General features: G+C 41.4%; 1 non-coding gene across 1 annotated transcript; it reads left to right on the plus strand.

Annotated features, from left to right (window-relative positions):
* Positions 1-11,901: 11,901 nt before the first annotated feature.
* LOC120252094 lies at positions 11,902-12,008 on the plus strand. The gene has a single exon (XR_005533643.1). It is a non-coding gene; the product is annotated as a small nucleolar RNA R71 (small nucleolar RNA).
* Positions 12,009-25,062: the final 13,054 nt, after the last annotated feature.

Genomic DNA, 25,062 nt, shown 5'->3' on the forward strand with positions numbered 1-25,062 from the left:
TTTTTTATTCAAAACTCTAATCTTATGTTTTCCTTTTTCCAATGTCTGCTATTTTTGAATTAATTTAATAATTGTACTTTTTCTTTTGTAAATGTCCCTTATTTTTTTGGTTTTTAATCAAAACCCTAATCCTATGGTTTCTTGTAGTAATGCCTTCTATTTTTCAATCAAAACCCTATTCCTATGTTTTCATTTCGGAATGTCTCATATTTTTCAATCAAAATCCTAATCCTATGTTTGCATCTCAGAATTCCTCCTATTTTTGGATCAAATCAATAATCTTATTTTTTCTTTTCTGAATATTTGCTATTTTTGAATCAAAAAAATAATCGTATGTTTTCATTTTGCAATGATTCATATTCTTTTATATCAAAACCATAATTATATGTTTTTTTGATATGCCTCCTATTTTTTAATAAAAACCCAAATCTTTTGTTTAATTTTGGGAATGTCTATTATTTTGAGACATTACAAAATGAAAATATATGATTATTCTTTTGATTCAAAAATAGCAAGCATTTCCAAAAGAAAACATAAGATTAGTGTCTTGATTGAAAAATATGAGGCATTCACAAAAAAACTTAGGATTATGGTTTTGATTGAAAAATAAGATACATTACGTAAAAAACCTATGATTATTGTTTTGATTAAAAAAATAAAAGACATTCCATAAAGAAAACAGAAGATTAGGTTTTTAAGTCAAAAATAGGAGGCATTCTGAAAAACATAGGATTTTGGGTTGTATTGAAAATTATGAGACATTCGAAAACGAAAACATCAAATTATGGTTTTGTTTAAAAATTAGGCGCCGTTCTAAAAAGCAAACAAAGGATTAGGGTTTTGACTCAAAAATAGGAGCCATTGCAAAGAAAAACATAGAATTAATGATTTGATTAAAAAATAGCAAACATTCCGCAAAGAAAACATGCGATCTGTGTTTTGATTAAAAAATTAGAGCCATTCCGAAGAGAAAACATAGCATTAGGTTTTTGATTGAAAAATATAAGACATTACGAAAAGAAAACATAGGATTAGGGTTTAAAAAATAGCTAACACTCCCAAAAGAAAACATAAATTATGGTTTTGATTAAAATATAGTAGACATTCAGAAAAAGGAAAACAAAGGATTAGGGTTCTGATGGAAAGATATGAGACATTTCAAAAAGAAAATACAGGATTAGGGTTTTTTATCAAAAATATAAGACATTGCCATAGGATAACATAAGATTAAAATCCTAATCCTATGTTTTCTTTTCAGAATGCCTCCTATTTTTTATTCAAAAGTCTAATCTTATGTTTTCCTTTTGCCAATGTCTGCTATTTTTGAATTAATTTAATAATTGTACTTTTTCTTTTGTAAATGTCCTTTATTTTTTGGTTTTTAATCAAAACCCTAATCCTATGGTTTCTTGTAGTAATGTCTTCTATTTTTCAATCAAAACCCTATTCCTATGTTTTCATTTTGGAATGTCTCATATTTTTCAATCAAAATCCTAATCCTATATTTGCATCTCAGAATTCTTCCTATTTTTGTATCAAATCAATAATCTTATGTTTTCTTTTATGAATATTTGCAATTTTTGAATCAAAACAATAATCGTATGTTTTCATTTTGCAATGACTCATATTATTTTTTTATCAAAACCATAATTATATGTTTTTTTATATGCCTCCTATTTTTTAATAAAAACCCAAATCTTTTGTTTAATTTTGGGAATGTCTACTATTTTTTAATCAAAACAATAATTCCATATTTTATTTTCTTAATGTCTCATATTTTTCAATCAAAACTATAATCCTTTGTTTTCTTTCAGAATGTCTAATATTTTTTATTCAAAACCCTAATTCTATGTTTTATTTTCGGAATGTCACATAAGTTTCAATCAAAACACTATTCCTATGTTTTTTTTTTCGGAATGCCTACTATATTTCAATCAAAAACCCTAATCCTATGTTTTCTTTTCAAATTATTTACCATTTTTGAATCAAAACCCTAATCCTATGCTCTTTTATAATAATGTCTCCTATTGTTCAACTGAAACCCTAATCCTATGTTTTCTTTTCGAAATGCTTACTATATTTGAATCAAAATCCTATTCCTATGGTTTATATTGGGAAAGTCTCATATTTTTTAATCAAAACCCTTTCCTATGTCTTCTATTTTTGAATGAAAGCAATAATCATATGTTTTCTTTTCGTAATGTCTCATATTTTTTTAATCAAAACCCTAATCCTATGTTTTGTTTCAAAATGGTTCCTATTTTTGAATCAAATCCCTAATTCTATGTTTCTTTTTGCAATGTTTGCTATTTCTGAATGAAAACCTTAATCCTATGTTTTCTTTTATAAATGTCCCATATTTTTCGGTTTAATCAAAGCCCTAATCCTATGTTTTCTTATAGTAATCTCTAATATTTTTCTATGAAAGCCCTAATCCTATGTTTTCTTATATTAATGTTTCCTATTTTTCAACAAAAATAATAATCCTATGTTTTCTTTTTAGAAGGTCTATTATACACAAAACAAAACCCTAATCCTATGTGTGATTTTTATAATGTCTCCTATCTTTTAATTAAAAGAAGAGTCCGTCTTCTAGGGGTACCTCTGGGCACTCTAGAGGGGAGCATCAGTCATGACCTTACAGCAAGCCCCCGGCTCCACCATCTAGTTCTGGCAGAAGAGGTTTTGCTAGCAGTGTTCCTTAGGAGATTCGGTGTCTTACGTGTGGGGGGCACCATTCTCAGTCAGAGTGTAGATGTGCAGGCCGCACGTGTTTTAGATGTGGCAGTCAGGAGCATTTTGTAGCGCAGTGTCCATAGATCGCATCTTAGATTCAGGAAGGTGAAGGGACTCAGACTGTAGCAGTTGAGCCGCCCCGATCATCTGGTGGGTTGCGGTAGGTAGGCACTCCAGACCTTTCTTAGCAGAGTGTCTCTAGGGGAAGGAGGGGGAAAGCCCCCATGGCAGGCTAGCCTTCTTCCTCTACTCACCCAGTAGGCCGTGGGAGGCTAGTTACACAGGGCCGAGTTTTTGTGCTAACACAGGAGGATGCTGTGGCATCCCACGATGTTGTGGCTGGTATTATTTAAGTGCATTCCTGTTATGCTTGTGCTTTGTTTGATTCTGGTGGTACGCATTCATTTGTGTCATCCTCTTTTGCTCGAAAGAATTGTTTCCATGTTATGAAATTGCCGCATGTTTTATGTGTTGCTACTCCAGTGGGAATGGTGAAAACCGTTAATCAGTTAGTTAGCACCTGCATATTCTTTTGTTACTGAAGAGCATGAGCTCTTCGCCGATCTGCATCTGATGGAGCTGTGAGACTATGACATCATTTTCGGCATGGATTGGCTTTCTTCAATGTTTGCTGTAGTGGACTGTCGTAGAAAGAAGATGCACTTCTGTTTTCCTAACCTTGAAGAATTCACCTTTCAGTGGCAGTAAAGGATACGCCCTAGCTCGAGAGATCTCTTCTCTACAAACTCAGAAGCTGATTAGTAGTGGTTGTATTTGCTTTATGGCCTCGGTCTCCGAGGCCACTCGCACCGGCTACACAGTGGCAGATGTACTGATTGACAGTGAGTTTTCTGATGTTTTTCCTAAGGATCTTCTTGGATTACCTCTTGCGAGAGAGGTGAAATTTGCTATCGACCTGGCTCCAGGCACAGCTCTTATATCCAAGGCACCGTACCAGATGGCACCAGCTGATCTAAAGGAACTAAAGATGCAACTAGAGTAACTTTTGGAGAAAGGGTTTATTCGACCGAGCATGTAACCTTGGGGAGCCCAGTGTTGTTTGTCAAAAAGAAGGATGGATCTCCGAGGTTGTGCATCGACTACCGTGAGTTGAACAAGGTGACTGTCAAGAATAAATACCCTTTGGCAAGGATTGATGATCTCTTGGACCAGTTGCAGGGAGCTCAAGTCTTCTCCAAGATTGATTTGCGATCTGTCTATCATCAGGTTAGAATCATGGGCGAGGACATCCCGAAGAGTGCTTTCCGTACGCGGTATGGTCATTATGGGTTTCTGGTGATACCGTTTGGTCTGACGAATGCCACAGTAGTATTCTTGGATTTGATGAACTAGGTGTTTCGATGTTACTTGGATCGATTCATGGTTGTCTTTATTGAGCGGGGTCGAATCCCGGATGAGCGGGGTTGAATCCAACGGGAATAGGGAGTAAAGACACTTAATTCGATTCTTAGCTATGTGGAAGATCAATAGTGATAAGTGTGACAATGATTCAATTCTCAACAATAAAAGCAACAAGTAAGAGAGCAAAAGTAGAGAAGGGGGGTAAGGCAATCGATAAAGATGGGGTACTTGGATAATGTTCCGCCTAGGATAATCATTTCAAGTGCAAGAATCCTCTATTATGCTTTCTAATCAATGCAATAGTGAGTCGTGGAAATCCTTAATTACATAGTCCCAAATCTAAGGTCAACTATGCCTAACTCTACACATGTCCCGGAGGAAAAATCAAACAATCTCAACACCTCGCACTCGCATAGAGTTGCAATGAGCTCTAGGGATTCCAAGTGACAAATCTCTTCCTAATTATAGACCTAACCCTTTGGTCTAGGTGGAAGGTCCCTAACCATGATTAAGCCCTAGATACTAAGATCACCTCAACGCTTCACTCCGTTGCACGCGCAACTAAGCCCCAGCGGAAGTTCATCCCTTAGACCATTCACTCTATTATAGCCGCAAAGAACTCGAGGAACGGAGGTAGAATCTATCACATCGGAGGGGAAAGGGGACGCTCCTGTACCTCTCGACTCACCCTCTCAACCCTCTCCAACCTAGCTTTGTCTAACGCTTGTGGTGTGTCACTCACTCACAAGGTTACCAACAAGAACTCTCAACCCTAGTGTCACTCTAGGGGCAATATTCATTCAATCAAGCATTCAAGGTTGGAACTCACAATAAACATCAATTAATTGAAAGCATAATAAAGAGATTCAATGAAACGAATACATCCTAGGGTTCACAAATACCCAAGTACCCACTAGGGGTTTAGCTCTCCATGGAGCTAAATACAATCAAAGAAATAGAATGTAAAAGCAATGAATCCATAAAGAAACCCCCTCGATGGTCGTGTCGATGGTCTTGTGGAGAGTCCTCAACTCGTCCCAAGGGATCCTTTGTCCGGCCTAGGATACACCTCGCCGGATCGATGACGACGAAAGCTCTCCCAATAACCTTCTTCCAAATGACGCGCGATGTCGAAGCCGTAGAACCTCTCCAAAACCCTAGTCAAAACCCCTCAAAACACTTGCCGAAGCCCTCTCTCAAGTTGGGGAAAAGATGGAGAAAAGAATACCAAAATCGGGGATGATTCGGCATTAAATAGGGCTGGAATCGGGCGACTACACGGGCGTGGATGCTTCACGCGCCCGTACGGAATTTCCACATGGGCATGGATAATTTCCACAAGCCCTGTGGATTCTCTGTTTCTCTGGTTTCTCGGCCGGCTGTGAACAGTGCTGCTACAGTAAATGCTACATAGCTCTGCTTCAGTATTCGACCTGAATAGCTTCCCAATTCCATACTTTCATCGGGGTAACGCAAACGGGCACACGTTCACGTCGTGAATCACTTGCTTCTTCAATGATATACATGTTGGTGGAGCTCTTGTTATATGTGCATAAGTCAGAATGCTCGAGTGTGACTGCTTTTATGCCCCTCCAAATGGATATGCCCACTCGAATACGAGGACGTTGGCACACACTCTAACAACTCACACCTGACCTATGTCTTCGCGTTTGAACCTTAGCAAGATTTCCTCCAAAATAGGTGCATTATGATCCACATTGGCCTATTTCCTTCATACTCGGCCTCACAATCCTACCTGCATAAAAGTAACATAAAAAAACACATATTAGTGTAAAAACCTGAGAAAAGTAATGCTTAACATAAGGAATGAACGCTTCGCCTTCATATCGAAGAGGCACTTATCAAACTCCCCCACACTTAAGCTTTTGCTTGTCCTCAAGCAAACATTAAAACATTCTATGCATAAATGAAGAAAATGTTGAAAGTGCTTGGCCTTAGGTTCACCAAGGTATACAAAGAGAGTATTCTACAGGTAAGGAAAATTTCAACACTAAATACAAAAAGTCAATGCTCTAGCTAAAACCTTGAATCAAAAAGGACAACAAACCCAGATTTCGTGTAAGTGTGTGAACTCATTCAAAACAACCCAAGGTATACTCCTCAAAGTTCTAAGTACAAGGGACTTATTTATCTACAAAAGTGACAAAAATTTTAAAGATGGTAGCAGCTTCACACATCCTCTAAGGTAGCCCTTTCCAAAGCGGCCGCTAAGGTGGCTTTCACACTTTTGAGGTGGTAGCTCTTTCTACCCGAGTGGTAGCTTTCACTCATCCTACGAGATAGCTCTTTTCTCTCATTAGGGCATAACTAGTATCCGACTTGTGAGAGTAGCTTCATACTTCATAGGTGGTAGCTCTTTCCACCCAACAAACACAAATAAACAATAAAACTATTTTGTTCCTTCTTTTCATTCATTTTTTTTTTCAGAATTTAGCAAAAGAAATAAACCTAACTAGTCCCTTTAACATCGAACATGAGTTTCCAATAGAGTTTAAAGAGTGAGTAGTGCACTAAGTGTAAATCGGGCAAAAATTCCTAAAAATTCAAGCAAGAACTAGAGCATGAAAATATTCAATGTTAACAATTCTCCTAAACTTAAGAATGCAGTCACTGCAACTAAGTTGAACAGACATTGGCTATGTGAGCATATATCAATCAAGAACAATAGAAAAGATGCACGCATTATGAAACTCCCCCCCCCCACTTAAGTTGTACATTGTCCTCAATGTACACATGCAAGCTCACTCAAAATATATATCATTCAAAAATAGATGTGGGAGAAGCAAACAAAACAATACTCCCGTGACTCCTAGTGTTGCGTTTGATGAAGCTAATTTGTTGGGAGTAGTGTTCCAACGGGTTGTGAAGCTCACACGGCCAAGTGCCGAAGCACCTTGGCCGTGCCCATGACTAAGTCTCAATTCCCAAGATGACAAGACCATCTGCACGCATACATGAGGGGGTTTGGTGAAGCTCAATAAAGACAAAATAACTCGAGTGTATATAAAAGATGAAGCAATGAATACAACTCGATGATGCAAAATGAACATAAACTCAGAAGGAAAATCCTCTCTGAGTGAAAAAGTCTAAAAACAAGAAAAATAAAATAAAATAAAATGCAAGAAAGTAAAGGAAAAATCAAGTATCGGAGTCGCTCTTGAGCTCCTGTGCTGCTGCTGCTGCTGAAGGGGCACATGGTGGGTCCACCGGTGCTGGGGTCGAGGATGGAGGTGCTGGAGGAACTGACGGGGCCTGAAGTGTCCTCGGCTGCAAGACAAATGATGAGGCAACGTCTCGCTCTAGGATCTGCTGTAATATGTCGAACCGTACCATGAACTCTGTGTACTGAGTGGCCTGCGTAGCCCTAATCTCGGCAACCTCAGCTCGGACCACTCCTATAGCATCCTCGAGCCTCTCAAAGCGATCATTGGCTCGAGATGGTGAAAACATAAGCACTAGGGGTGGTTCCTCTGCCACTGGAGGTGCCTCGGTCTCCATCGATGCTGGCTGAGGCTCAGGAGCGGGCTGAGATGCTCCACCTTCATCACCCTCATCCTTGGCTATCTCTGGGGCTAGTAGTACTAAAGCAAAACCCCTGTCCGAACCCTGTGCACCATGCCCATCAATCGCATTGTCTCTAGACTCAGGGGAGCAAGTACACTCGTCTTCTCGGCCCCGTGAATTGAATCTAAGAGACCCATGCCCAGCACTAATCTCGTAATGTAGGGGCCCGAGAAGATCGTTCCCAGTCTAGCATAGTGTCCCTGATGTCTGATGTACTCTGCCAGGATGTGCCCTAAATGACTTGGTATGCGCTGTACCATCGAGTACAAGTACAGTAGCTCCTCATGGCTCGGAACACCAGTGCTATCATCATGGCCATTCACCGACCTACTCATGATGGCATGCAAATATCTGTATGCAGGTCGGGAAAGGCACGTGGCCTTAGACACCCCCGGCTCATACTGACCTTGACCACATAGCACTTTGTAAGCTCTCTGTGGGGTCAAGGTTCCAAAATAATCAGTAGGTAGCTGGGCATACTCCTCTGTATCCGTGAATGCCTCCTCGTACAAGCCAAGTAGTACTGAAAACTGCGTAATGCTCAAGCTATGGTGGTGTCGAAATACTCTGAACTGAATGGTATCCACACTGTCGAAGCTCGCATATGATCTATCAAACTCGAATGAGGATAGCACCTCCAATGCAAACTCTCACATGGCTGACTCTCTAATCGTCAACAACTGCCGCCAACCACCATCTGAAATGAGATCCTCGATCTCATCGGCAAACTCATTCCCCTGCTGAAGATCCCGTAGTATAGTCGTGTCCAAGAATCGAGTCTATCCGAAACGGAGTCTCGACAAATGCTCATAACGGACCTGATGTTCGGGTAATCGCAAAACGCATCCCCTCTGCCTCAGGAGATGACTCGCATGGCCTCTTATCAGCTTGCTTCTTTGACCTAGGTGCCATGATCTGCAAAATTTAAATGAAATTGATCCAAACAAGTTGATAAAACAATGCTGCAGAAATCCACACGGTCGTGTGGAATTTTCGCACGCCCGTGTGGATCCACGGGCGTGAAAACTGCACGGCCACACTTCAACAATCCAAAAATACAACTTAATAATACTTCTAACTTTGTTCTAAGCGTAAATCATTTTTCCAATTGAAGAAACGAAGCATTATTAACCAGATTAATCGATAGAAACCATGAATTTGCAAGGAAGATGATAAAAAGGGCTTACCGACGAGATGGAGTGAAAAAATGAAGAACCGGCAAGAAAACTGCGCTAAAATCCTATCAAATTGGCACTCTGAAATCGGAAAATACTGTGAGAGTGTTTTCAGGCGAAAAGGAGTCGTGAAGAGGGAGAGGAACCATCCTCTTTTAAATAGAACTCACGATTTTTGGCGTTCTGTACATCCACACGGGCTTGTAAAAATTCCCCATGCCCGTGCGCCTCACTTCAAAAGCATCACAGGGGCATATGCACGCCCTGTGCGGTCTCGGGAAAAACTCTCACTAGCTCAGAACGATCTCACACCGGCGTGCGGAAAATACCCATGCCCGTGCCCTCGACCCACGTGAGCGCACGCACACCCGCTGGCTTCCTCGACATCCAAGAAAAAATCACGTCTTCTACACGCTCGTACAAAAATTCCACACGAGCGTGGACATTCACATGCCCAACTCACAAGGGCAGCCGCACGCCCCTGTGTCTTCTCGGGACGGAGGGAACAACCTGCAGAGTTTCGCACGGACGTGCAGAAAATTAACCATGCCCGTGTGAGGTTCACAAGGTCATCCACAGGGGCGAGTCCACGCCCCTGTGTGCTCTCGGGAAAATCTGCCCAACTATGCAGGACTTCACACGCCCGTGAGGAAATTTCCCATGGGAGTGCGATGTTCGCATGGTCGTCCACAGGGGCAGCCGCACGCCCCTGTGCCTTCTCTGGATGAGCTCGCAATATACACCCACGAGCGTGCGGAAATTCCACACGCCCGTGTGTTTTCTCTGGATGACTTAGAAAAATCTGCAGGCTCTGCAGAAATTCTCTGAACATGTTTACACACTCAGAGCCTGCCCTATTATGTAAAATTTACCAGATAAAAACATGAACTAGAACTCAAACGACCAAACTTCGCCCATTCTTCATAAGTACACGATGAATTTTAAACACCACAACAAAATCGCAGCACAAGCATCTAAACATTAAAACACCAACACTTAACAGTTTATTCATGTAAACAAACTAAACTAACAGATACGAAAACAGTAAACACTTGGGTTGCCTCCCAAGAAGCCCTTGTTTAACGTCACTGAGCTTGACGTATCTTTCTTACCTCACGGGGGTTCATGAATAAAGGTTGCCCTCTTACCCATGACTTGAAAAGATGACGAGCAAAGTCTCTTGAGGGTAGAGGGTGTACTATCGGGCTTCGGACCACCTAGCAATGGTTCATCCAACTTTCTTGGTTCATATATGTCTCCAACAGTCTTGGAGTGTTTTCGGTGGCGTCTCCTAGCCCTCTTCATTTTTTGGAGCACCTTCTTCAATATCCCCGGGGTAGATGTTACTTCTTCAGTCGACCCAAGCATCATTACTTCTTCATTGCTCTCCTCTTGGTCGAACAAACCTTCATATGGATCCGGGTTGAACATTTCCTGCATGTATTCATCAACAAGCTCATCTGTAGTGTCTAGAAAATACAAAGTGTCATCAAAATCAAGAGAATGCCGCATGGCTTCAGCAAGGCGGTATGTGAGCTTGTCGTCTCCAACTCTCAATGTGAGCTCTCCACCGTCCATGTCAATCAATGCTTTGGAAGTCCGCAAAAACGGTCTCCCAAGTATCAAGGGTACATCTGCATCCTCATCGACATCTAGCACTACAAAGTTAACCAGAAAAATTTACTTGTCCACCTTGACAAGAACGTCTTCAATGATGCCTCTCGGATGTCGCACCGTTTGGTCCGCCAATTGTATAGTCATCCGAGTAGGCCTAGGCTCTCCCAAGCCTAGCTTTTGGAAGAAAGTTTATGACATGACGTTGATACTTGCCCCGGAATCCGCCAATACCATTTCCTCACCTAAGTTGCCGATATTACATGGAATGATGAAGCTTCCGGGGTCTTTCTTCTTGTTCAGCATGTTCTTTTGCAACACCACCGAGCATGAAGCATCTAGCACCACTGAAGCACTCTCTTCCAATTTCCTCTTGTTGGTCAACAAGTCTTTCAGGAACTTCACATACTTAGGCATTTGAGCTAATGCCTCTACAAAAGGAATGTTGATGTGGAGTTGCTTGAATAAACTCAGGAACTTCTTATACTGTTCATCCCCTTGGTCATTCTTCAATCTAAAGGGATAAGGGATTCTTGGCTTGAAAGGTGGGGGTGCCACCTCTTTCTCCTTGTTTGCTCCATCCTCAACCTCTACAACCTCAGGTGTGTGTTCTTTCGGCCTCTCACTCGGAAGCCTTTCTTCAACCTCATGACCACTTCTCAAAGTGATCGCCTTCACATGCTTTCTAGGGTTGGTTTATGTGTTGGTTGGTAAACTTCCATGTGGCCTTTCAGAAATAGACTTCGCAATTTGCCCCATTTGATTTTCAAGGTTATGCAAAGATGCGGTGTGGTTGCGAAGTGTAGCCTCGACTGATTTAAACCTTGTATTTGCAGATTGAACAAATCTAGCCAAGTGCTTCTCTAAATCCGTCATTCGGGTTTCCAAGCCTGAGATTCTGTTTTCCACTTAAGGAGCTTGTTATTGTTGTTGGAAACCCGATGGCCCCATGGCCTTTTGTGGTCCTTGATTACTCCATGAAAAGTTGGGATGATTCTTCCAACCTGAATTGTAGGTATTGCTGTATGGATTCCCTTGAGGTCTCATGCTGTTACCTACAAAGTCAATGTTCTCAATTGAAGCAACATCACCAATAACGATCGGGCAATCGGAGAGAGCATGTCCTCCACCACAACCGGTGCAATTGGTCACGGCCGCAACTCTATTCGAAGCTATGAGATCTAGCTTCTTACTCAGACTCTCTACTTGGGCCACCAATGAAGTTACCGCATCAATTTTATGGAGACCGGCCACCTTTTTCTTCTCCCTAGCATTCCATTGGTAGCTATTTAACCCCATTTCCTTAATTAATTGACGAGCCTCATCGGGGGTTTTGCTACCTAAGGTACCTCCTGCTCCCGCATCCAAGAGTTGCCTTATACTCGGGTTCAAACCATTGTAGAAGATTTGAACAATCATCCACTCCAGGAATCCGTGTTGCGGACACTTTCTCAAGAGCTCCTTGAACCTTTCCCATGTCTCGAATAGAGACTCCAATTCCAACTGAACAAAGGATGAGATCTCATTCCTAAGCTTTGCTAATTTTCCGGGAGGGAAATAACGGGCTAGAAAAGCTTCTACCATCTCCTCCCATGTAGTGATTGATGCCCTAGGTAATGAGTGTAGTGACTGCTTTACTCTCCCCTTTAAGGAAAATGGGAAGGCTATCAATATGATGGCATCATCCATCACCCCATTTATCTTCAACATATTGCACACCTCAAGAAAGCTCTCTATGTGACTGTTTGGATCCTCATCGGCCAAACCGTTGAATTGTACGGACTGCTGCAGCATATGGATGAATGCCGGCTTTAGCTCAAAGTTCTGAGCTGTAATCGGGCGACGCACAATACTCGATTGTGTCCCCAATACTGAAGGTCTGGCATAATCGGATAGTGTTTGTTGTTGCTCATTCTGTTCTGCCATGTTTTCATATCCTTCAACTTCCAAATCAGTTGTATTAGGCTGCTCTTGCACAGGTTCCTTTCCTTTTCTTCTGAGTGTACATTCAAGCTCAGGGTCTCCTTCAATCAATATTGATGGATTCCCTCGGGTCATAACCTGGAGCTGCACCAAAAAGAAAGAAAAAGAAAATCCGAACGATGATAGAATAAGAAGATATGAAATAGAATGTGTGGTGAAATAACTAAGAAAACAAAGTGCAAAGTATCTCTAAATGAATATTCCACGGCAACGGCGCCAAAAACTTGACAAGGTCCCCTTGCGTATATCCCGCAAGTGCACGGGTTTGTCAAAGTAATAATCCCGGATGAGCGGGATCGAATCCACAGGAAATAGGGAGTAAATACAGTTAATTCGATTCTTAGCTATGTGGAAGATCAATAGTGATAAGTGTGACAATGATTCAATTCTCAACAATAAAAGCAACAAGTAAGAGAGCAAAAGTAGAGAAGAGGGGTAAGGCAATCGATAAAGATGGAGTACTCGGATAATGGTCCACCTAGGATAATCATTTTAAGTGCAAGAACCCTCTATTATGCTTTCTAATCAATGCAATAGTGAGTCGTGGAAATCCTTAATTACATAGTCCCAAATCTAAGGTCAACTATGCCTAACTCTACACATGTCCCGGAGGAAAAATCGAACAATCTCAATACCTCGCACTCGCATAGATTTGTAATGAGCTCTAGGGATTACAAGTGACAAATCTCTTCCTAATTATAGACCTAACCCTTTGGTCCAGGTGGAAGGTCACTAACCACGATTAAGCCCTAGATACTAAGATCACCTCAACGATTCACTCCGTTGCACGCGCAACTAAGCCCCAGTGGAGGTTCATCCCTTAGACCATTCACTCTATTATAGCCGCAAAGAACTCGAGGAACGAAGGTAGAATCTATCACGTCGGACGGGAAAGGGGATGCTCCTGTACCTCTCGACTCACCCTCTCCAACCTAGCTTTGTCTAACGCTCATGGTGTGTCACTCACTCACAAGGTTACCAACAAGAACTCTCAACCCTAGTGTCACTCTAGGGGAAATGTTCATTCAATCAAGCATTCAAGGTTGGAACTCATAATAAACATCAATTAATTGAAAGCATAATAAAGAGATTCAATGAAACGAATACATCCTAGGGTTCACAAATACCCAAGTACCCACTGGGGGTTTAGCTCTCCATGGAGCTAAATACAATCAAAGAAATAGAATGTAAAAGTAATGAATCTATAAAGAAACCCCCTCGATGGTCGTATCGATGGTCTTGTGGAGAGTCCTCTACTCGTCGCAAGGGATCCTTTGTCCGGCCTAGGATACACCTTGCCGGATCGATGCCGACGAAAGCTCTCCCAATAACCTTCTTCCAAACGATGCACGATGTCAGAGCCATAGAACCTCTCCAAAACCCTACCCAATATCCCTCAAAACCCTAGCCGAAGCCCTCTCTCAAGTTGGGGAAAAGATGGAGAAAAGAATACCAAAATGGGCGCTGATTCGGCTTTAAATAGGGCTGGAATCGAGCGACTACACGGGAGTGGATTCTTCACGCGCCCATGCGGAATTTCCACACGAGCGTGGATAATTTCCACACGCCCGTGTGGATTCTCTATTTCTTTGGTTTCTCGGCTAGCTGTGAACAGTGCTGCTATAGTACATGCTGTAGTGTTGCTACAGTGCTCTCCTACAGTATTCAACCTGAATAGCTTCCCAATTCCATACTTTCATCGGGGTAACGCAAACGGGTACACTTTCACATCGTGAATCACTTGCTTCTTCAATTATATACATGTTGGTGGAGCTCTTGTTCTATGTGCATAAGTCAGAATGCTCTAGTGTGACTGTCTTTGTGCCCCTCCAAATGGATATGCCCACTCAAATACGAGGACGTTGGCACAAACTCTAACATCTCACACCTGACCTATGTCTTCGCGTTTGAACCTTAGCAAGATTTCCTCCAAAATATGTGCATTATGATCCACATTGGTCTATTTCCTTCATACTCGGCCTCACAACCCTACCTGCATAAAAGTAACATAAAAACACACATATTAGTGTAAAAACCTGAGAAAAAGTAATGCTCAACATAAGAAAATGCTTAAATCCCTAGTTACTTCCTAATTCTTGATTATTCCTGTGCCTTGTTCTATTGATGTGTTTTGTAGTTAGTATTGAGTTTATAATTGGAATGTTAATTCACTTTGTATTCATGTTTATTAATCCTTGCAAGTATGCAACTACCAAAGGATGCCTTTAGTTGAATTATGATATTTGTATGTGCATCTTGTATATTTGGACCTGTAAACTAACATTCATGATTTAAATTATTTGGATATAGGTTTACATGTTTGTAAACTTAATATTGTATGTATGCAGCCATGATATAATTTAGTTGATATTTATAAACATTTAGTCATGCATGATGGTTTGTTATTATATATATATATATGTGTGTGTGTCTGTGTATGTGTGTGTGTGTGTGTGTGTGTGTGTGTGTGTGTGTGTGTGTGTCTGCATGTATTACAGGTTTTAGAAATTCTTTTTTGAGAATTCATCCAATTCCTAGTTTTCAAGCTAATGTTCAGTTTATTTTTAGTATTGCCTTATAATAGAGTTTATTTAAATGCTTGTGGTGCATGTTAGAATTATAGATTTATATATTTTGAAACATGTGTTAATGTTGATTATTAGTCTTGGAAAGTTATTTGTGCTAGTGTTTATTACAAATATTTCCTGGAGAATTTTATAAGCATAGCTAAATTTTTATGAGCTTAACACTTTAATGCTCCTGAAAACATTTAATTGCTAGTATGTGTTGTTTTATTCATTTTTTTATTGCAGTTGTGCTGGATTGTTGAAGTTGGTCTTAGAATGCTTGTTCTCCTTTTGTATTAGTTGGTACTATTAAGTTAACATTGTGGGTTCTGTGAGTGCTTATTTAGAAAATATTATTATTATTATTATTATTTTATTTCGTGTTCATCCACTTGAAATTATCTTGTTAATTGTAAGTTAAAACCCAGCCCAAGTCTTGCAAACCTAAGTTAGCTTGTTTTGTTGGGTTAGATTTCGGTAGATAATCTTAGTACGTGGGACTTGGTGAACCCGTCAATGTAGCTCTAAGCCAGGTAGGCTCTCGCACGTATAATTCCGTATTTTTTTTGTGTGTGGCTATTTATTTATTTAATTATATTGTTCTTGCAACATTTATTCATATCTTATTTATTATTATGTATTTGTTATCCGTTTAATTATTTAAATTAATTATTTTTGCCAAGTGATTTATACGGTATTTTCTCAATCTATATTCTGTATTTCTGCTATTTTGGTACATATCCATTCATGGCTCACCCAGCTAGGAGGAGCAAGTCCTAGCTATGTGCACATGTTGTCTGTAGTAGCGCTATAGGACATGCGTGTCCGTTCTGACTGTGGTCGAAGATCCAGCTCTGGCTGTTGATATTATGTTCTGTTCTGACTTTACAGTCGATGATCCAGCTTCATGCTGTTGATTTCTGTTATCATTGAGGGAAAAGTACATGTCTGTTTTTCTGCGTGTTTCTGCATTTTCTGATTATTTCTGTATTTTGTCTGTGTTATTAATTATTCTGTTATATCTGTATTATTCAGTTATTTTCTATGATCCTACTAGGTCCTTGTAGCTCATATGCTTTGTGAATTTTTTCCTTCCACAGGAAAAGATTAAGCTTAGGTTCAGTGGGTTATTCCGGGGCTTCTTCTGTGGTGGTGACTTGTCAGAACCTATTCTTCGAGGTTGTGAACCTTGTATGCTATTTATTCTGTACGAGTGAGACTTGTGTCCTGTTTGTGTATTTTGGCATGTAAGCTACTTGTGTACCCTGTAGGACTGTCATAGTTCATATTTGTATTATCCATATTTCGGTGACTCTATTTGTAGTCGATATTATTGTTTTTGTTCTGCTTATTAGGGTTGACTCTGACCAGGTAAAATCTGAGGCTTTGCACATAGTGGAGCCAAGCCCCATTGGATGCGGCCGATCTGTCAGTGAACCCAGCTTGTTGGGCTGGGTTGTGGTAGACGTAAATAGGGCTAGAATCGGGCATCAACCTGCCCCTGTGGATTTGCCACATGGGCTTGTGGAATTTCCTCAAGGGCGTGGATAATTTCCACAGGCCCGTATGGATTCTCTGGAATTCTCTTTTTCAGTTGGCTGTGAATAGTACCTGCTATAATAATTTGCTACAGTGTTTGCTACAAGATTCTAGCATCTTGGACCCGACTTATGTCTTCGCGTTTGACCATTCTGAAGATTTCCTCCAAATAGTGCCTTCACGATCAACATTAGCTTTTTTCTTTAACATTTGGCTTCACAAACCTATATGCATTAAATTATCACAAATGCACAAGTATTAGCGCTAAAACCAGATAAAAGTAATGCTCATCATAAGGAAAGAACACTTCACATTTTTATCGCACAAGCACTTATCAATAAGGGTTTTGATTGAAAAATTTGAGATATTTTCGAAATAAAAAAAATAAGGATTAGGTTTTTTATTGAAAGATAGAAGACATTTCGAAAATAAAACATAGGATTCTTATTTTGACTCAAAAATAGCACAGATCCCCAATAGAAGACAAAGGATTCGAGCTTTGATTCAAAACTAAAAAAAATTAAACATTCGAAAAGAAAATATATGATTAGTATTTTGATTCAAAACCAAACAACAGGAGATTGATAAGTGCTTGTGCGATATGAATGAGAGACAGAGAACATTGTAGCAACATTGTAGCAATTACTGCAGCAGCACTGTTCACAGCCGGCCGAGAAATCTGAGAGACAGAGAATCCACACGGCCGTGTGGAAATTATCCACGCCCATGTGGAAATTCCGCACGGGCGCGTGTACCGTGCACGCCCGTGGAGTTGCCCGATTCCAGCCCTATTTAAAGCCGATTCAGCCCCGATTTTGTTATTCTTTTCTCCATTTTTTCCCCAACTTGTGAGAGGGCTTTGGCTAGGGTTTCGAGGGGTATTGGCCAAGGTTTTGGAGAGGTTCTACGGCTCCGACATCGTGATTCCATTAGGAAGAAGCTTGGTAAGGGAGCTTCCATCGAGGCGTATCCTATACCGAACGAAGGAATCCTTGGACGACGAGTAGTGGACTTTCCACAAGACCATCGACATGACCATCGAAGGGGTTTATTTATGGATTCATTGCTTTTACATTCGATTTCTTTGATTGTACTAAGCTCCATGGAGAGCTAAACCCCTAGTGGGTACTTGGATGATTGTGAACACTAGGATGTAGTCGTTTCATTGAACTTCTTTATTATGCTTTCAATAAATTGATGTTTATTGTGAGTTCCAACCTTGAATGCTTGATTGTATGAACATTTCCCCTAGAGTGACACTAGGGTTGAGAGTTCTTGTTGGTAACCTTGTGAGTGAGTGACACACCACGAGCGTTAGACAAAGCTAGGTTGGAGAGGGTTGAGAGGGTGAGTCGAGAGGTACAGATGCGTCCCCTTTCCCCTTCGGCATGATAGATTCTACCTCCGTTCCTCGAGTTTTTTGCGGCCATAATAGAGTGAGTGGTCTAAGGGATGAACCTCCGCTGGGGCCTAGTTGCGCGTGCAATGGAGTGAAGCGTTGAGAGGATCTTAGTATCTAGGGTTTAATTGTGGCTAGGGACCTTCCGCCAGGAACAAAGGGTTAGGTCTATATTTAGGAAGAGATTTATCACTTGGAATCCCTAGAGCTCATTGCAACTCTATGCGAGTGCGAGGTGTTGAGATTGTTCGATTTCTCCTCCGGGACATGTATAGAGTTAGGCATAGTTGACCTTAGATTTGGGTCTATGTATGTAAGGATTTCCACGACTCACCATTGCATTTATTAGAAGCATAATAGAGAGTTCTTGCACTTGAAGCGATTATCCTAGGTGAAGTATTATCCCGAGTAGCCCCATCTTTATCGATTGCCTTACCCTCTTCTTACTTTTTTTGCTCTTTCACTTGTTGTTTTTTTATTGTTGAGAATTGAAATCAATTTCACACTTATCACTATTGATATTCCACATAGCTAAGAATCGAATTAAGTGTCTTTACTCCCTACTCCCTCGTGGATTCGACCCCGCTCACCCGGGATTATTACTTGACAAACCCTGCACTTATGGGATATAAGCAAGGGGACCTTGTTAAGTTTTTGGCACCATTGCCGGGGAGCTAGGCGTTTAGAGATACTTTGCACTTTGTTTTCTTAGTTATTTCACTCCACATTCTACTTCATCTTTTCTTATTCCATCATTGCTCTAATCTTTCCTTATTTCTTTTTGGCTGCAGAAAATGATTAACATGTTTGAATCATTTGACACTATCATGAGAATGGTTGAACACATAGAGCAGAAAGTTCAAACAGTAGCATGGAATGATACATCGTGTTATTCCTATCATGGACAATGTACAACTCAACAGCCCTTGGAAGAGTCGGTTAAAGAGTACATCGCCAGGGTTCAAGGGCAAAGTTGTGAGTTAGATAGTGTGATAAAGTAGTTTGAGGAATCCACGTCAGTGTCAATTAATGATCAAGTTGATGACAGTATAGAAAGAATCCTTGCTAGGTTTGAGTCTTCCTATCAAAATCAGAGGCAAGAACTCTTTTCAGTTAGTGTTACTATCTCAAATTTGGAATATTGTGGAATGGACAAGCTGATATCTGTTACAGACTGTAAAGAAATAGATCTCCAGGTGGATAAGGAAGAAAGTAAGTGTGAACATGAGGCGAATGATTTCGAGGAAATTGATAAATTGAAGGAGGGTAGCTTGCGGCCATCAATTTTTGAACCACTAGAACTTGAGCTTAAAACCCTTCCAACACATTTGGAATATGCATTTATAGAGGAGGGCTCTAAACTCCCCGTAATCATGGCGTCAAACTTATCTACGGAGCAAAAGGATAAGCTTGTTAGGATGTTAAAAAAACACAAATCGGCTATCCCATGGAAGATTTGCGACATTAAGGGTATAAACCCATCATTCTGCACTCATAAGATCCTAATGGAGGATGACTATAAATCTTTAACCCAACCTCAGCGAAGATTGAACCCGAATATGAAGGAGGTTGTTAAGGCGGAGGTAATAAAACTTTTGGATGCAGGAATCATCTACCCCATATCCGACAGCAAGTGAGTGAGTCCGACCCAAGTTATTCTGAAGAAACGAGGAATAACTGTAGTGAGTAATGAAAAGAATGAGTTAATCCCCACGAGGACAATGACTTGTTGGCGAGTCTGCATTGATTATAGAAGACTAAATGATGTCACTCGGAAAGATCACTTCCCTTTGCCGTTCATTGACCAAATGTTAGAGCGATTAACGGGACATCGTTTCTATTGTTTCCTCGATGGCATGTCTGGATATTTTCAAATTCCGATAGCCCCAGAAGATCAGGAGAAAACCATATTTACTTGTCCATATGGGACCTTTGCTTATAGGAGAATGCCTTTCGTGTTATGTAACGCCCGCAACATTTCGAGCTGCACGACGGCCATTTTTGACAATTTTTCTCAAGATATTATGGAAGTTTTCATGGATGACTTTTTCAGTGTTCGGGGACTCTTTTGATGCTTGCTTAAACAATTTGGAAAAGAGTATTAGTGAGATGTGAAGAGACGAATCTCGTCCTTAACTGGGAGAAGTGTCACTTTATGGTACAAGAAGGCATCGTTCTTGGACACAAGATTTCTCAGGCAGGTATGGAGGTGGATAAAGCGAAGATTGAGATAATTGACAAACTTCCACGACCTACTAATGTAAAAGGGATCCGCAGTTTCTTGGGCAATGCAGGTTTTTACATAAGGTTTATTAAGGACTTTTTCGAAAAATTTCGCAAACCGCTGACCGCACTTCGGAAAAGGATGCTCCATTTAACTTCGTGGACGATCGTCTCGAATGCATTCAATGTTTTGAAAGAAAAGTTAGTGCAAGCACCAATCCCTGACAACACCGAAGTGGGATGAGCCATTCAAGTAATGTGTGATGCTAGTGATTATGCAAAGTGGGAGCAGTTTTAGGGCAGAGAAGAAATAAGCAATTTCAACCGATCTATTATGCTAGCAAGACCCTCACAAGTGCACAAGAGAACTACACCACTACTGAAAAGGAATTATTAGCGTGAGTGTATGCTTGTGATAAATTCAGCACCATATCTTATCCTATCTAATGTCACCGTGTTCACAGATCATTCTCGCACCCGTTATCTCATGAACAAGGCGTATGCGAAGCCAAGATTAATACGGTGGATATTGTTATTGCAAGAATTCGATATGGAAATCAAAGATAAAAAGGGGACAGAGAATGAAGTTGCCGACCATTTATCGAGATTAGAAGGTTGTGAGGGGCAAGAACCGCAAGCAAGGAAGTTAATGATTTCTTCCCCAAGAACACCTTTTATGCAAAGTACGAGAATCGAATCGGAAGATACCCCTCGGTTTATGGATTTTGCAAAATTATCCGTCAGAAAGATATTGAAGCGTGGGCTTAAGTTTTCGACATAAGAAGAAATTTTTCAGATGATCTAAAGAATTTCTTCCGGGAAGATCCATACTGCTCCGTATTTGCGCAGATCGGTGGTGCGAAGGTGTGTTCCTAGGGGGGAAGGGTGGAACATCATTGCGCATTGTCACTTAGGCCTAGTGGGGGGGCATTATGTGTCAAATCGAACTGCAGAGAAGGTTCTAGCTGTTGGGTTCTACTGGCCGACCTTATTCCAAGATGTTCATTAATTTGTTTTACGATGTGATAGTTGTCAAAGGGATGGAAACTTATCACGAAGGGATGAGATGCCTCAAAACCCTATGCAATTTTGCGAGGTGTTTGATGTATGGGGAATTGATTTCATGGGACCATTTCAAAAGTCTAATGGCAATCAATACATTTTGGTAGTTGTTGACTATGTTTTCAAGTGGGTGGAAGCCCAGGCTCTTCCAACTAATGATTCAAGAACTGTGGTAAAATTTCTTAAGGAGTTATTCGCTCGATTCGGAACTCCAAGAATTATCATTAGCGATTGGGGAACACATTTTTGCAACACGCAATTAGAGAAAGTGTTAAAGCGTTATGGAGTTCATCATCGACTTGCGACACCTTACCATCCACAAACGAGTGGGCAAGTGGAGGTTACAAACAGAGAGCTCAAGAGAATCTTTACCAAAACAGTGGATCAAGGTAAACGAGATTGGTCTGAAAGGTTGGACGACGCGCTTTGGGCTCATAGAACAGCATATAAAACACCAATAGGGACCACTCCTTATAATTTAGTGTATGGAAAATCTTGCCATTTACTGGTGGAGTTGGAGCACAAAGCGTATTGGGCAATTAAATTGATGAATTTCGACTTGTGCAAATCTGGAGAGCAACGAATGTTACATCTCAATGAGCTAGATGAATGGAGGATGAAGGCATATGAGAATGCAAGGATATATAAGGAAAGAATTCGGAAGTGGCATGATAAGCATATTAAACTCCCCAAAGACTTCAAAATCAGCGATCAGGTGCTACTATTCAATTCTCGCTCACGCTTATTTCCGGGAAACTTAAATCAAGATGGTCTGGTCCATATACCGTAACCGAAGTTTCACCTCATGGAGCCTTTGTGATTAGTCATTCAGAGAAGGGCACATTCAAGGTCAATGGACATAGGCTGAAACCATACCATGGCGGAGAGATTTGCAATGATAATAGAGAGGTATTTTTCCTCCATAACCCCTCGTGAGGTAAGAAAGGTACGTCAAGCTTAGTGACGTAAAACAAGCGCTTCTTGGGAGGCAACCCAAGTATATACTGTTTTCTAGTATGTAGTTTGTTTGCATGAATAAATTGTTAAGTGTTGGTGTTTCAAATTTGGAGTGCTTGTACTGCGATTTTATTGTGGATTTTTAAGAGAATTCATTGTTTGTTTTGTTGCGAGTTGGTGAAGCTTGGTCGTTTGAGTTCTATTTTGTGTTTTGATCTGGTAAATTTTGCATAATAGGGCAGGCTCTAAGTGTGTAGACATGTTTAGTTTAATTCTGCAGAGCCTGCAGGTTTTTCTAAGTCATTCAGAGAAAACACACGGGCGTGGGGAATTTCCGCACGCTCGAGTATGTGCACTGTGAACTCATCCAGAGAGGGCACAGGGGCGTGCAATTGCCCCTGCGGACGACCATACGACTGGCGCACGCCCGTGTGTAATTTACGCACGGGCGTGTGTTTTCCTGCAGAGTTGGGCAGATTTTCCCGAGAACACACATGGGCGTGAACTCACCCCTGTGGGTGACCTCGTGAACCACACACGGGCGTGAGCCATTTCCGCACGCCCGTGCGGATCTCTGCAGGTTGCTTCCTCCATCCCGAGAAAACACAGGGGCGTGCGACTGCCCCTGTGAGTTCGGCATGTGAATGTCCACGGCCGTGCGGTATTTACGCACGGGCGTGTATATATTTTTTGCTCTCGGATATCCAGAAAGGCAACAAGGGCGTGGGTCCGCCCCTGTGAACTCGTTATTTGCGAGCGCACGGCCGTGGACGACTCCCGCACGCCCGTGTGGTTCCTTAGGATTCAAAAGACCATCCGCTCTCCCAATTCAAGAGTCACACCCTTCTCCTCAAATAACCCTAAACCATCCAAAAAACATTTTTTCTGACGTTCTTGCCCACTGCTACTGTCGTCTTCGAGTCCTTTGATAGAGCATTGTGAGGATTGGAGGAGTGTTTACATGCTTGGTAAACCTTGATTTCCTCTCTTCTTCGATTTCGTTGGATTCTAACTGATTGTCTGCGGTTGAAATGGTTCATGTGCATCGTTTTCTTGCTAAACTGATTATAATTTGTTTCTAAAATGATATGGAAGCGAAATAGAGAGGTGGCATGGAGATTGACTGCAAAGGGGCGTGCGGTTTCCATGCCCCTGCGGACGCCACGAGCGCAAGGCGGAATTTCCGCACGACTGTGTGTTCTCATTTTTCTCTCGCAGTCTAAATGGACCTCGATGAATTTTTCCTTTTTCTAACATATGCGTGCATGGCTACCAAATCAAAGAAAACAGTGCTAAGAGGCCTCGAAAGCCTCGCCTCGAACCGGGAAGTTATGGAATACACAAGATCAGGGCGCATCAAGCTCGATTTGAGCGGTTAAAGAAGCTTAAGTTTGGTTAAACGCGAATCCCAGATATTGAGTTACTTAGGCAGGTACAACTAGCAGATGATATGGCTGACGAGGTCGAGAAATTATTACTGGTTGGTAATTGGCACAAGTTACTTAACATTCGTGGACCGCTATCCGCAGACACTTACTTTGGAGGTTCTTGCTTCATTTGAGTTTCGATCGCTCTTATGCTCATTTTTGATAGTGTCGACGCGATTCGCTTTCTAGCTTTCAGCGTAATCATAGTATGAGTGTCACACGCTTTTCCACTAGACTTGGTCTATATGATGATGAATATACTCGAACCGAGGAGTATGAGAACCTTCCAATTGACATGACAGGTTTATCTCCCATTAAGGCGTATTCACTATTATGTGGAAAGGGGCGTTATGAACAAGGAGTGTCTAAGGCTTCATGTTTATCTCGCCCGCTATAGCATATCTTCACGCCCATCATAAGTAGGTCAAGAATGGGCGTGGTGATAGTACGGGAGTCATCAACAAGCAAGAGCTTCTGTACTTGTACTCCATGGCTCGGAATGAACCGGTCCATCTGGGACATATTTTAGCCGAGTATTTGAAGCATCAAGGATAATATCCTCTATTGGTTGTCATCTTCTCTGGTCCATATATTACCAAACTCATTGTGGGGATGGGTTTGCGAGGCCAAATCAGCGGAACTGAGAAAGCGATCATAGCAGCGCCACTTGGGTTAGAGACCATGAGGCTCATGGCGTTAATCCGAAAATATTCCAATGGTGTCTATGTGCTGAACGTACCATTCGAGGATGAAGTCGGGGCATCTTAGTCTGCCCCCGAGCCACAACCAACACCGATGGAGACCGAGACACCTTCCGCAGTAGAGGAACCACCCCCCGTGCGTAGAATGCCACCATCTCGAGCCCATGATCATTTTGAAAGGCTCGAGAGCGCCGTAGGAGTGGTACGGACAGAGGTGGCTAAAGTCCAAGCCGAGGTTGGCGAGATTAGGGCTACGCAGGCCACTCAATACACAGAGTTCATGGCACGTTTTGACATATTATAGCAGCATCCTAGAGCGAGACGCTCCTCATCATTTGTCCTCGCAGCTGAGGACCCTTCAGTCCCCGCTCGGGCCTCCCCCAAAGCACTGAGGACTCCACCATGTGCTTCCACTTCCACAGAAGCAAAGACAGAGCCCTCGAGAGGAGCAATCGACATTTGACACTTGATTTCTTCTTCTTTACTTTCATGCATTTTTACTTTATCTTATTATCTTGTTTTTTTAGACTTGTTCACTCGCATGTGATTTTTCCTTCCGAGTTTATGTTACTTTTGCATTATCGAAGTTGTATTCATTGTTTCATCTTTTGTACACTCGAGTTATTTTTTTGTTTTTTTCTTGACCTTTCATCGAACCCCTCTCGTATGCGCAGTGCATGGTCTTGTCTTCTTGGAAATTGAGACTTAGTCATGGGCACGGCCAAGGTGCTT

This window comes from Dioscorea cayenensis, chromosome 20 (genome assembly GCF_009730915.1).
Source record: "Dioscorea cayenensis subsp. rotundata cultivar TDr96_F1 chromosome 20, TDr96_F1_v2_PseudoChromosome.rev07_lg8_w22 25.fasta, whole genome shotgun sequence".
Classification (NCBI taxonomy): Eukaryota; Viridiplantae; Streptophyta; class Magnoliopsida; order Dioscoreales; family Dioscoreaceae; genus Dioscorea; species Dioscorea cayenensis.